At 37.6% G+C, this 12,899-nt stretch overlaps 1 protein-coding gene across 1 annotated transcript in view; it reads right to left on the bottom strand.

The window, feature by feature from the left end:
- Positions 1-10,865, bottom strand: part of PDE5A (phosphodiesterase 5A) — a 134,583-nt gene extending 123,718 nt beyond the window's left edge. Inside the window, exon 1 of the mRNA XM_082050277.1 lies at positions 10,743-10,865. The gene's annotated coding sequence lies outside the window, so the exon portion shown is untranslated. The remainder of the gene's footprint in view (positions 1-10,742) is intronic.
- Positions 10,866-12,899: the final 2,034 nt, after the last annotated feature.

A 12,899-nucleotide genomic window follows, 5' to 3' on the forward strand; every position in this document is an offset into this window, starting at 1 on the left:
CAGGTTTCTCTAAGGAAAAAAACTTAAATGGTAATTGCTTTTTCATAGTGGTGCAAGAATTTCATGAACAGATGCTGACCAAACGTTTGTTTGGTGCAATTGGACTGGTGAGTCTCTGAGTATTTGCTCACGGTTGCCAAGTTATGAAATGTTTGATGTACAAGCTGAGTGTGAATAAAGGTTTTATTACTTTGAACAAGACATCTCAGCTCAAAATTCCTTTGCTTACATGTACATGGATATTAATGACCTGTTAGTTAAATATAGATATAAAAATGCCAGGTGGACTAAAACAGATCAAATAATGTTTCTTTTTAGTTTCGCCCTTTAAATGTTTTATAACTAACATCACTGGGCTTCCCTCTTCTTCTCTTGATATGTGTTTACTGGTTGTTACGTGGTCAGATGAATTGAGGTTTCAAATGCTATAAACCTCTGAGTTTCTGATCCTTCTAATAATATTGTTGTATGACACTAAAATTATGCAAGAGTTGTGTCAGCAACCTATGAGCCAATACAATACAAGATAAATCCACAAATCATCTGGCCACTTTTATTGCAATTTATATGAACAGAGTTATTGTCTCTGCTTTCATAGATGAAGAAACGGTTTCTAAATGGGGTGTGGGCAGAATTCCTTTTTGCATTTTCCTTTATTTTTTAAATGATATTTCTGAATAATGGGAAGATTTCCAGGGCCTAATATCTTTCAGATACTCTAGGAGAAGCTTGAATTAATCCTCTTAATGTCTGTCTCAAGTCTTAAAATACTAATGAGTGTTTTTAAAATTCTAGGTTGTGTCTGTACCCTTGTGTTTCATTTTTGTAAAGAAAGATTTATCATGTAATGTGATAATGATTTAAAATCAGTGATGTGATCAGTTGCTCCATTTTCTTATACTCTTTTTCTTTGTTCTCTTAATATTTTTGCAAGTGGAGACATAAGAAAGGCAAATACAGAGAACTGTACATTTCAGATGGGAAATAAATTTAAGTACAGTGAAAGAGAAAATGAAGGTTTAATGTTTTATATTAAATGATTATATCATTTTGAGCAAGACCTAATTGTTAATACGTAATCATTATATATAATTAAGTAATTATATAGAATTTCAGAAATAATAATTAATACTAGAAATTAAATATAAAAATTCAAAGATTATTTTGAAAGAGTTGCATCAATCAGTGCAAATCTGATACAGACAAATGTCTTTACATCTGGAGAAAAATTCAGAAATCACGCTTCTGGAGGTGAGTGGCACTAGGTGCTTGTAAAGCTATAAATTCTGCCCAGATTTACTCTACATTGATGGAGCTAATATCTCATCTGCCATGCCATAGTCAAATGGTACTTAAGAACTCCAGTAACTCTGTGCATACAAGTAGTTTTTCAGTTACCCAGGGCCTGTGTAGCCTTTTGCTTTCCTCATATGTGAGAAAATAATGTGAGAACCAATCTGATCGTCTGTTGATGTAAAAGGCTTCAACCAACTGGTTCTTGGGCCTTGCTGGCTCCTAGGCAGTAATGCTGAGCAAGTGAAGTGTTACAAGCAGCATTGTATTTTATTCTCCTTGTCAGTTAAGGTTCCAAATGCTATAAACCTCTGTGTTTCTGATCCTTCTAATAATATTGTTGTATGACACTATAATTGTGCAAGAGTTGTGTCAGCAACCTATGAGCCAACATCTGGAAACTATTATAATCCTTCATAGAGCATAGGATAGCACAGGAGCAACTGATGCATTGGGAAACATCAAAACTCTTCTGTTGTGCCCTTTTAGGGGTAGGCACAACACAGGGGTAATCACCTGGTAGGGTGATTGTGAGGTCAAAGTTGGGAATCTCTCAGGATCCTTCAGACAGACTTCTGGTATATATGTAGGGTGACACAGGGCTTTATGTTTCCTTTCTTCTCTTGTACTAGTAGTTTAAGTTAATTATTCAGTTCCAGTTTAAAAACAAATATTTTAAATGCACATATTGTAAGATTTATGCAAGGCCATTTGTGTCTGGTTATTCATACAATCATAGAATCGTTTTAGTTGGAAGAGACACTTGGGATCAAGTCCAACCATAACCTAACATAATTCTAGAACTAAACCATGTCCCTAAGAACCTCGTCTAAATACCTTTTAAACCCCTCCAGGGATGGTGACTCCACCACTTCCCTGGGCAACCTGTTCCAATGCCTGACAACCCTTTCCATTAAGAATTTTTTCCTAATATCTAATCTGAACCTTCCCTGGCACAATTTGAGGCCATTTCCTCTTGTGCTATCTCTTGCTACTTGGGAGAAGAGACCAACACCCTCCATGCTACAACCTCCCGTCAGGTAGTTGCAGACAGTGATAAGGTCTCCCCTCAGCCTCCTTTTCTCCAGGCTGAACAGCCCCAGTTCCCTCAGCTGCTCCTCATCAGACTTGTGCTCCAGACCCCTCACCAGCTTCGTCACCTCCTCTGAACTCTCTAGTACCTCAATGTCCTACTTATGATGAGGAGCCCAAAATTGAACACAGTATTCAAGGTGGGGACTCACAATTCAATTATGCATTTCCCACAGAAATTAGGAAAGTAGATTTTGAAAATCAAGATGAACTTTAGCTTTTCATTACCTTTTCTAGGCTCTTGTTTTATTAATATAACTGGCAAATCTCATCAAGTTCCCTTGATTCTTGTCATTCTAATAAAAGGTTGAAAGCACATGTTCTAAGAATAGGAAGATGGAATTCAGTGCTCTTAGATAAACTGTGTTTAGGCAGATGTTCTGTTTAGTTTAGTACCAGTAAAATGATTCATAAGCTTCAAAAATGGTTCCTGAAATATTACTTAACTCATCCTTATAAAAATATGACAGATGAACTAATAAGGAACATAAAGAACAATAACAGATAATAAATTATGTGGCTTTCTGAGAGTCTCAGATAATTGTTACTATTTCTGGAGTCTGTGCTGAGTAAGGAGAAGAAGACTGTAAATACACAGTGGCATGAGAGATTTGAAAAGGAAGATTTTTCTTCCATTAGGTACACATATATCAGTTTTTCCTATATGTGTCCTAATATGGCTAATAGATCAAGTCTTCCAGAGAGCTGCATGTAGGCAGAACCTTACACTTGTGATGCTTGAAGTTGGTACTTGAGCTGGATGAAACTAATTCCAGGATCAAAATAAGTAGCTTTCAGAACTAGGTTTTATGTCTCTCTTATTATGTTGCCATGGTCCCACAAAACCAAAGTGATCTGGAAATTATGAGAAACTTTTTTTAGAAGTACTTGCAGGTGTATATATAGTCTCTGCTAGTAGAGGGAAGACCAAATTACATCAGAACTTTGCAGAATGTTTCTAAAGTCTTTCATTCTCTTTTGCATTGGAAATAGTTTTGGATTAAAGTCTTTCAGCGTGCTCCAGTTAATCTGAGCCTCTCATATGGAAATGAATGTCATGTTAGACTTCTGCAGAATTTTTTTTTTTGCTGCTTAAAAGACAAGTCTCCTTAACCACATAAAATGGATGTAACTCTGATGGTGCTGTTTAAGCTTCTACTGAGATGTCAGTACATGTCCTCTGTTTAAAACCACTTTTGAGCTGTGCCCACACACCTATTTAGGTTCTAACTGCTGTACCAAAAGGCTTTGCTCCGGTTCACTCATCTTTGTTTCAGTGAAGGATGAGGTTAACAGCAATTTGTTGGTATTGGCATGCAACAGTGCTTCCCAGGCTTGCTTTCACCTTTCCTTTCAAGGAGAAAATGCTGAGTCTTTTGGTTATGGGACAATAATCTAAACATAAGCATGTAGTTTTAACTTAAAAGAGGAAATAATTCAATGGCTAATAGACGGGATTGGATTCTAAAGGAAAGAGCTGATGAAATAGTGAACTAACCCATTCAGATGGAAGGTAAGGTGCAAGCAAAGCTTGAAGGGATTGAAGTGACCTGTTGGCAGAGCAGATGGACATAAACCAAAATGAGAACCAACTGGGCTGCAATAGGTATGAGGCAAGTCTGGAATTGGGAAGGCAAAGCCCAGATCACCACAGACAGATCCAGACTGTTGCTGACCCTTAGTAGCATTTCTACCAAATAAAATGTATATTTCTGAGAAGTTCAAGAACAGTGTCACTATTATAATGGTCACTATGGAACACTCTTCCAGAAAAAAATGGAATAAGAAACATAGAATAAATCAGTTTTAATTTAGGCTCTGCTTGATCTCAAAGTAGAGATTTGTAAACCATTTATTTACTGCTGGAACCACAGAGCCATTTTTGAGTTGTTATATGCAATGATGCCAGCTCTCAAACTGTCATCTGTGAAATTGTCTAGGTGAGCTGCAGGCTAAATCTCTTCAGGTGAGCAGCTGCTGAGGCTCTGGCTGGAGCCACTGGGCTTGCAGGGGAAGCTCAGCAGCCTTCGTGCCAGCTCTGCTGGGGTGCTGCTGACACATGGCCTTGGCTGGGGAGTGGGGCTGTGGCAGTGAGGCGTGGATGCGCTGTCTTGGGGTGGCGAGTAGAGCTGGAGGGCACAACGTGGGTGTGGGTAGGTAGTGTGTGGAAGAAGAGTGATTAGTAGGGAGAGGCTGTGCTGCAGGAGCAGCTGAAGCCACCACTACTTGCAGTGTCTGGGACTGCTGTTGCCAGTTTTGGTGGTGGTACCTACGACTTACCTGAACTAATTCTGATGACAAGTTGTTAGGATGTGTATGTGGGCATTACTTCCTTTTATATTCCCCACTCTTGGTATTTCTCTAGGCAACTAGCACCTGGCATAGCAATGGGAGTGTGAGCAGCACAACATTTAAGCAGTAAGTAGCGCTAGTCTGTAGATATGTGCTGTTCCACATACATCTTGTACCTGCTCATCAAGAAGGGGCAAAGACTTAGGGCTGTTCCTGCTCTGTCTGCCCATATCTCTAGTGGTTCACACAAGACAACTAAGTTTGGGGCTACTCAAACCTGGATTTATTTCTCTGAAATATGACAACATAAAAATGCCTTTTGCTTACCTGACAGAGCTGCCTACTTACACATTTATTCTCACATCTGTTTAGTGATATATATAAACACTGTTTTTTGTTCTACTGGCCCAGTAAATCAAGGAAATAAGCAGCTAAATTGTATTTTCACAGAATTCCAACCAACTACATCTGCCTGTTGCATTACAAGTCTATGTGCCATTGAGTTCTGTCACTGGTGACAGATCCCCAGAAGGGATCAAGCTTGATTTTTTTCAGTCTAGACTAGAGTTTTGCTGCGGTGAAATCAAGGAGTACCTTTCAAGTTGTATATCTGACAAAAACATAAGGCAGCCCTAAAGCACCAAATGTATACTTATTTTGGAGAAAAACATCACACTTTAAGGCATTGAGCTTAATATTACCATCCAGCTTCAGAGGCCAGGTTTGCTCATGCAACTGGGATTTTGGTAATCTGAGGACACAGGTGTACTTCATACTATAAAGGAAGGTTGGAAGTCTTCATGATCCATCTCAATCAGGGATAAATTTGTCTCATTTCAAATCTGGGGGATAAGTTTGTCCCTATACTTTTGAGAGAGATATGCCAATGAAGCACCTGCTCTAGAAGCTGCTGTGTACTACCTTGAAGTGCAATCCTATGCAAATAATCCATTTCTAGCTACTGATAGAGAAGAGAGGAGACCATATTATTACACTATAAATGACTAAATCTACATGGAAAAGGAATGGAAAATAAAAGAATTTTCCTCCTGTGTCTTGCAAGTAATTAGATCAGTTCCTCAGGAAATAACACAATGTATAGTTCATCTCTCAATGTTGACCTGCTATTGTATTGAGGTGCTGAGGGCTATGCAGTTCTACATGTTGTAGATCTAAAAACTGAGACAAAGTTGGTCTTTGATATAATGGAGGAGAATACTTAGCAGATACCCAAGTTTCCAAGCCACGGACTGGCTTCACTGGAAAGACAAATTAAATGCAACTGACACTATAGCTTTTCTGCCCAAGAGCTATAGTGTTGCACATTGTTTCCTGTTCAACAAATGGAAATGCAAAGTCCTGTACCTGGGAAGGAACAACCCTGGGCACCAGTACCTGCTGGGGACTGACTGTCCGGAGAGCAGAAATGATCCTGAGAGTCCCAATCAGCACCAGGTTGAACACAGTCAGCAACGTGCACTTGTGGTAAAGGCAGCACATGATATCCTGGGCTGCAATAGGAGTGTTGCAGGTTGAGGGAGATGTTCCTTCCTCCTTAGCACTGGTGAGGCCACACCTGGCGTGTGGATTCCAGTTCTGGGCTCCTCAGTACAAAAGAGAGATGGAGCTATGTGGGAAGAGTCCAGTAAAGAGCCACTAAGATGATTAAGGAACAGGAGCATCTCTCCTATGAAAAAAGGCTGAGTAAGCTGGGACTGTTTAGGCTGGAGAAGAGAAGGCTCAGGGGGATCTCATCAATGTGTACAAAAACCTAAAGGAAGGGTGCAAAGAGTAGAGACAGACTCTTTTCTATGGTACGTTGTGCCAGGACCAGAAGGAATGAGAAGGAAACACAGAAAGTTCCCTGTGAACATCAGGAAACAATTTTTAATGGTGAGGGTGACTGAGCACCAGCACAAGTTGCCCAGAGAGGTTGTGAAGTCTGTATCCTTGGCGATATTCAAAAGTAGTCTTGATGTAGTCCTGGGCAACTGACTTTGTGGCCTTACTTGAGCAGGAAGGTTGGAACAACCAACCTCCAGAGGTTCCTTCCAACCTCAGCCATTCTGTGAAGTCACACTGAATGAAATGAAGCTTTCTGTATATGCTTAGCTTTTGAGAAACAAGTACTTGTAATGCTTTTCTGCCATGAAACTACTGCTGAAAATCCCTCTTATAAAAATCTCTTGCAGGCTAAATAAGAGCTTATTGGCAGTGAATATTAGATATAGTTCGGGAATGTTATATTTCCTATTGTGCTAGAGCTATTAAAGTCATACCTGAAACGAACAACTCTAATCAGGCAGTCTTTCTTTGGCTTTACTATTAGAAAGATAAAGCCTTGTTCTTAAAGGACTGTTTATGTAGGGCTGGTTTTATTAAAAAAAAAAAAAAATATCTGACTTTGTACTACTGCTCTTTGTAACTGTTTTGTACTCTGAATTTAAAACAATGTGCAGAAGACAAAAGTATAAGTGATATTGTTTAGTGGGTTTTTGTGGTGTTTTTTTTTTTTTTGAGGGGGTGTTTTTTTTGTGTCTGTGTTTGTACTGTTTTGTTTTTTAATAACTCTAGCTATGATTTTAGAGTCAATAAAGATTTTTGACCTGAAGGAATGAAGAGCAGGCAGATACTCAGAGAATAAGTGATAAGAATCTGGGAAGACTTTGAGAAGACCTGCAGCTCCTGACAAACTAAAATGTTTTACAAAGAGATTTACAACTAAGCTTCTTAGTAGCTATTTCTGAGGACTCAAGGAATTCTTGGTGGTTCAGAAAGAGAACTTAACCTTCTCCTAATATGCCTCATGTTCTGTCAGCTATGCAGAGGCAATGGAAAACATTTGTCAAAACAAATGGCAGCACTAGCCCCCTGCCATTGAATACAGAGGGTGAGCTCAAGGTCCAGTTAATGTCAGGTGAGCCAAGAAACATTTGGAGATTTAGTTTAACATTGAATATACCCCAAAGAATACACTATTACAATTCCAGGACTGCTTGGCTATGGCCACACTCTGAACACTGCAAGAACAGTCATTTCACAGTTTATACTTCAGCCAGAATGAAGAACTGCTGAGGTGCATGAAAACTAAGATGTAGCAGTTAACACTGTTTCTAAGATTTTGAAAAGACATGTTCCACAGCTGGTTGAGTCCAACAGAACATTTTTTGCCCAGTGCTTCATGATAGTCTACTATTTCATTAAATTGCATTTCATATACTGAAGTACATATATTAAAAGCAATTATTTGTATAAAATATACTAAGACCAAATGTGAAAAGATCTGTTTCTTTTATTAAAAAAAAAGTTGGCGTGTTACATTAAGTTTCACAGAACAGTTAGGTAAAATGTGGAAACTATGATCTATGTAGCTGAAGCGTTTGTAATTGCCGGTGGCATGGCTACTAAAAGCAAAACAAAGTTGCAGAGATGTCTTACATGCATCCAATGAACTACATACTGGGGTAACTTGTGCTCATTAAGTTAATAATGAAAAAAAAAGCTCCTGCTACAATTTAAACAAGTCACTTTAATAAGCAGATATTACGTTCCTGAGTTTGAAATACAAGAATAAGCTCCTATAAAGTGTTTGCAATAGTGACATCAGTGTTTTATACTGACCCTAATCAAGATCCTAGAATTAATAATGTATTTTTCTGTAAAGGTATGGTTTTTTTTTTGTTTTTTTTTTGTGAGTTTGTTTGGTTTTTTTGTCTTTGTTTTAAAAATTTCTTTTCATATGGAATAGATATAATGGAAGGATACAATGCTATTTACTGCAATGCAGTAAGTACAGGCTTATACTGCACCGTGTCTGTCTCTACCTCTGTATCCTGTGTGTCAGGAGTTAGGCATTGAAGACCAGAAATGCACCACTGTTGAAAGCATAAATAACTTCTTAGTCTTACACACAAATGCCTGTTGTCAAGTTCAGAATGTTTCTTCCCAGTCATACCTCACTGCATTCCCTTCTTCGGGCTGCACACTGCAGGGAAAATACAGCCTCAATTTAAAATCAAGAGTGTGGGTTAAAAGATAACATGTCTGATAGTTGTCAGAGTACCCATGTTTGCTTTCCTTAGCTTAACATTAATGACTTTGGATGGATTAGTTAAGGCTACCAGACCTACTCTACTTCTTTTCTTCTAGAATTTCTTGAACTTATGGGATAGACTTTTAAACTGATGAGTTAAAGCCAAGTTACTGTTAACTGTATTTTAAGATAAGCTGTTAACTGCCAAGGGTTATTACTTTTTAGATTTAGAGTTGTAAAGAAGCGTTTACGTACCCCATACCCCGTGTAACTTGCTGTGAGTATAGAATGACAGCAGGTACTCAGTTCTGATACCCATGGTTTCAGGCTGGACCTGGGGAACATACTTAAAATCCAACTGATCTTATAAAGAAGTTAAATTCTTCCTTCTTAAAACCCTTGTGATCATTTTGAAACAAATCTGGCTAATATGTCACTACTATTTCCTGCAAAACAGAGTGGGGAGAGACATGAAAAAAGCTGTTAAGTTTTGTCTTGGGAATTATGCACGGAAGATCAGTGCAAGAGCAACACGCAGATGTTAACACACTGCAGTTGGCAGTAATATTCAACTTCTGAAACATCTTATGTTCCAAATCACTGTGGTAGTTCTACGATAAAATACATAGAGATGTGGGAGGTAATCATTAATATTAGCAATCTTGAGGATCTTCTTGACAGACGACAGCTTGCTGTTGTGGCTGTCTCGGGAGGATTGCTGTTGCTTGGAAGCATCGCATTTCTATGCATCTTTTCTTGACAGTACCTGGGATTCATTAAGTCTGCTGTTACCTCAGTATCGCTATAGACAAGAATCTATCTTGAAGAAAATGCATGCAGAGATACAAATTCAATGGCAAAGAATTACAGTTGCCAAATTTGTTTACATAGGGTTTTTTTGTTTTAGTTGAGACTTGTGCTGTATAATTTGACAGTAACAAAAGTCATTCCCGGATTGAAGCATTTGGAAACAGTGTAAGGGAACGAAGATGGATGTACAAAACTAGAAAACCTCTTCTTTAAGTATATCCATCATTTAAAACAGAAAAAAAAAAAATCTATGTGAATTAAGTTTTCAGCAGTCTGGCTAATGAACAAGGTATTTCTTGTTTCTTGTGAATGTGCTCAGTACTGTACAAACAAAAGAAATATTATTTTCTCTTAATACCTCTATAAACCTTACAGTGGCAATACAACATTTTATTTCCTGATTTGCCGTGGCTATTAATCCTATGAGATTAGATAATTTTGTTAAAACACAATTGAAATTTAGCAACCTGCCTACTTCATTCTCCTGGTCAAATTTGTCCTTATTTGATGGGACTCCTTTCTAATTTTGACTTATTAAATTCTGTGAGAAAGAACAAAGGTAGCCTCTGGGTTTTTATTACACAAGATCAACTGATCAGATAATCCAAGGTCTGATAAAATGTCTCAGTGAATTCAGCTGTAAGCAATAAGCATTACTGTTATTAGGCTGTGTTAAAGTGAGAGTGCAATTCCCAGTTCCTTTCTTAATATGCTATGCTTAGCAAGTACCTCTTTCTCCTGTAGAATATGGTTTTGTTTTGAATTTTAAAAAGTACTGTGTAATTTTAAGCTGTTGGATGGTGTGGTTTACTAACTGTTCTTGATAGATTGTGTTGGTATCTTGCGAGGACTGCATTCTAGCTTTTTTCCCTTAAAATACCATCAGTTCTAAGGAAAGCAGCATTATTCTTGTGAAAACAGTATTTATATATCTCTTGCATGTTTATCCTCAGCATCATCTTACTGGGAACATGTTTAATCTGCCAAAAGATCTCATGAACTCTGACTGTAAACCATTCTGCAGTCCAAATTTCTAATGCAAATGCCATATGACTTCAAGTAGGTAGAGCATTTCAGGTCCTCTGCACACATTATCCACAAGCAATTTTATGGTTTTCTGAGCCTCATGACTGCTGCATATTCAAAGCATAGTTCATTTATTGTACTTGTTATCTACTTAGACTGTATCATTTCTATCTAGGCAGTTTGCTTTCAATCTTACCTCAGCATTCACAACCTCATCTTGCTGAGAAGTCTTATTCAGGCTCCTTATCCTGAAAACTTGGAGTTTTTTAGTTGTTTAACGTCCATGGCTTGCAAGCAATCCAGCTTTTGTTCAGTCGGTGTTCAGTAGGCTAGTGCATGCCTCTGCACTGCCTGGGTTTTCTTTAGTCAACATATGGACTATAATATATTGTTTGTTTTGAATCTGATGTCATGGGAAATTGTTGCTTGAGTCAGTATGGAAACTTGCCCAGATATATTCAAGTTGTGTCTTCCTTGACTGTAGTATCTGCTTAAAACTTTTCACTTGCCTTCTAATGGTTATTCCTGCTCCTCCACAGGCTGTTTCCAGTCCAAATATAGTGCTACTTGATTGAAAAAGTCCAAGAAGTGGTTCTCTTTTTGGCATGTGTTTAACAATCTTGATCAAATCCCTGCTGAAATGCCATGGTCCAGTATGTCATAGAAGGTCACAGGCTTGCTAAGGCTGTCCCTCTGGACATTTCCAAGTGCCTTCTATGTCTGCACAGCTCAAAAAACTCTGCTGAAATCTGGAATGTTTTTCAAACCCTTTTTCCCCTCCCTCTGAAGTCGCTGTGAGGAAGCAGTGACCTAGTGTACCCTTGTGAAACTCCTATTGACCCGCAATTAGGAATGTGCAGCCAATTCAGGGCTGTGCCTTATATTGGGGTGGTGTGTTTGGGTTTTTTGCACTGAAGGGACCTTTCAGATAATACTCACGAATTACTTTAAAAGCACAGTCAAAGTGATTTTATTGGCTTAGCTGCTTAACTGAAGAATATTAGTCAGGGCAAACTAATGTAACTCCACAGATATTAATAGAGCCGAGTTACAATAACTGAAGAACTAGTCCTTAAATTCTAAGGAAATAGTTATTCAGACTGAGTTTAAAAGGTTCTAATGCTGTCTTACAGTATATAAATAGCATTATGAGTGTTTAATAACCAACATTTCTAATTATTTTTTTTTTCTTGTTAATTTTTGTTATATATTTTATCTGTTGATGTCATAGTTTGGCTGTAATAAAAAAACAGAGCTCTCTTTGGGATAAAGCTGTCCTGAGCTTTAGCTTCAGACGTGTAGTACCTGTTCAAGGACAAGAGGCTCAGCAGGCATCAGGGCTTGCATGTTGCTGTTGAAACATTTGGAAAATCAAAATGTTACAGTTTCTGTTTTGTAAATACCAACCAGGATTTTTCTGTAACTCTTAACCCAGCTGATTAAGAATGGATTTTCCTGGAGACCAAAAAAGATATCATTTTAGCTTGAGGTTGTCTTGCTGCCAGATCTCAAGCTTCTGTTATAAATCACTCTTCAGAAAACAAATGAAAAATATGAATATTGGCAAAAATATCCTTCACTAAACTTGCTCCAAAAATGGCTGAACTATTTTCTCTTTTAAAATAAATATTCCAGAGTTCAAGAAGAAGAAATTTCAACCTGACTAGTTGACGTTTGACATATTTGAAAACTAAAGTACATAATGAAAATAATTAGTCAGACTGAACTGTCAGTATGACAATGTGTTTACCTTTTAAGTCATGTAAAGACTAAAGGGAGGGGTCCATCTGTTTCTTTCTAACAGATACCGCAGTAGATAGATAAGATCCTTGAATCAAACTGGACTTAAGGTTGGTTCCAGTAGGGCAATTGAGATGACATGTATGACATTTATTCATTAGCCACTTGGATACTATTGAAAGATAGGAAAAATGTTTGTAGATTATATATATATATATATATTTATATATATTTTTATATATATATATTTCTTTTCTGTATCTTAAAAAAAAAAAAGTAAATATAATCAACACTTATTCTAGGTTGCTTCCTAGCATGTAGCAAATTTGTCAGTTATTAAAATATTATAAATTCCTTTCTTATGTTTCACTAAACAAACTCATCCTACCCATTCCAGAATAGTGGTGATGTTTTGCAAGTGCTGCAAAATACTTTCTGGCAGTATTTTCTGGTGTTCTAGGTTGTGTTGCATGCTTTCTTAGTTTCATGTAAAATGAATTTGCTCATACTCCCGGGAGAGACGTTGATAATTATTTTTAAACACATTATCGGGTTAGGTCTATGTCAGTGTTATCTGACTAACCGCTCCTATTTCTGTGTCAGCATTACAAAT

Source organism: Streptopelia decaocto (assembly GCF_964273445.1).
Source record: "Streptopelia decaocto genome assembly, chromosome: 4".
Classification (NCBI taxonomy): Eukaryota; Metazoa; Chordata; class Aves; order Columbiformes; family Columbidae; genus Streptopelia; species Streptopelia decaocto.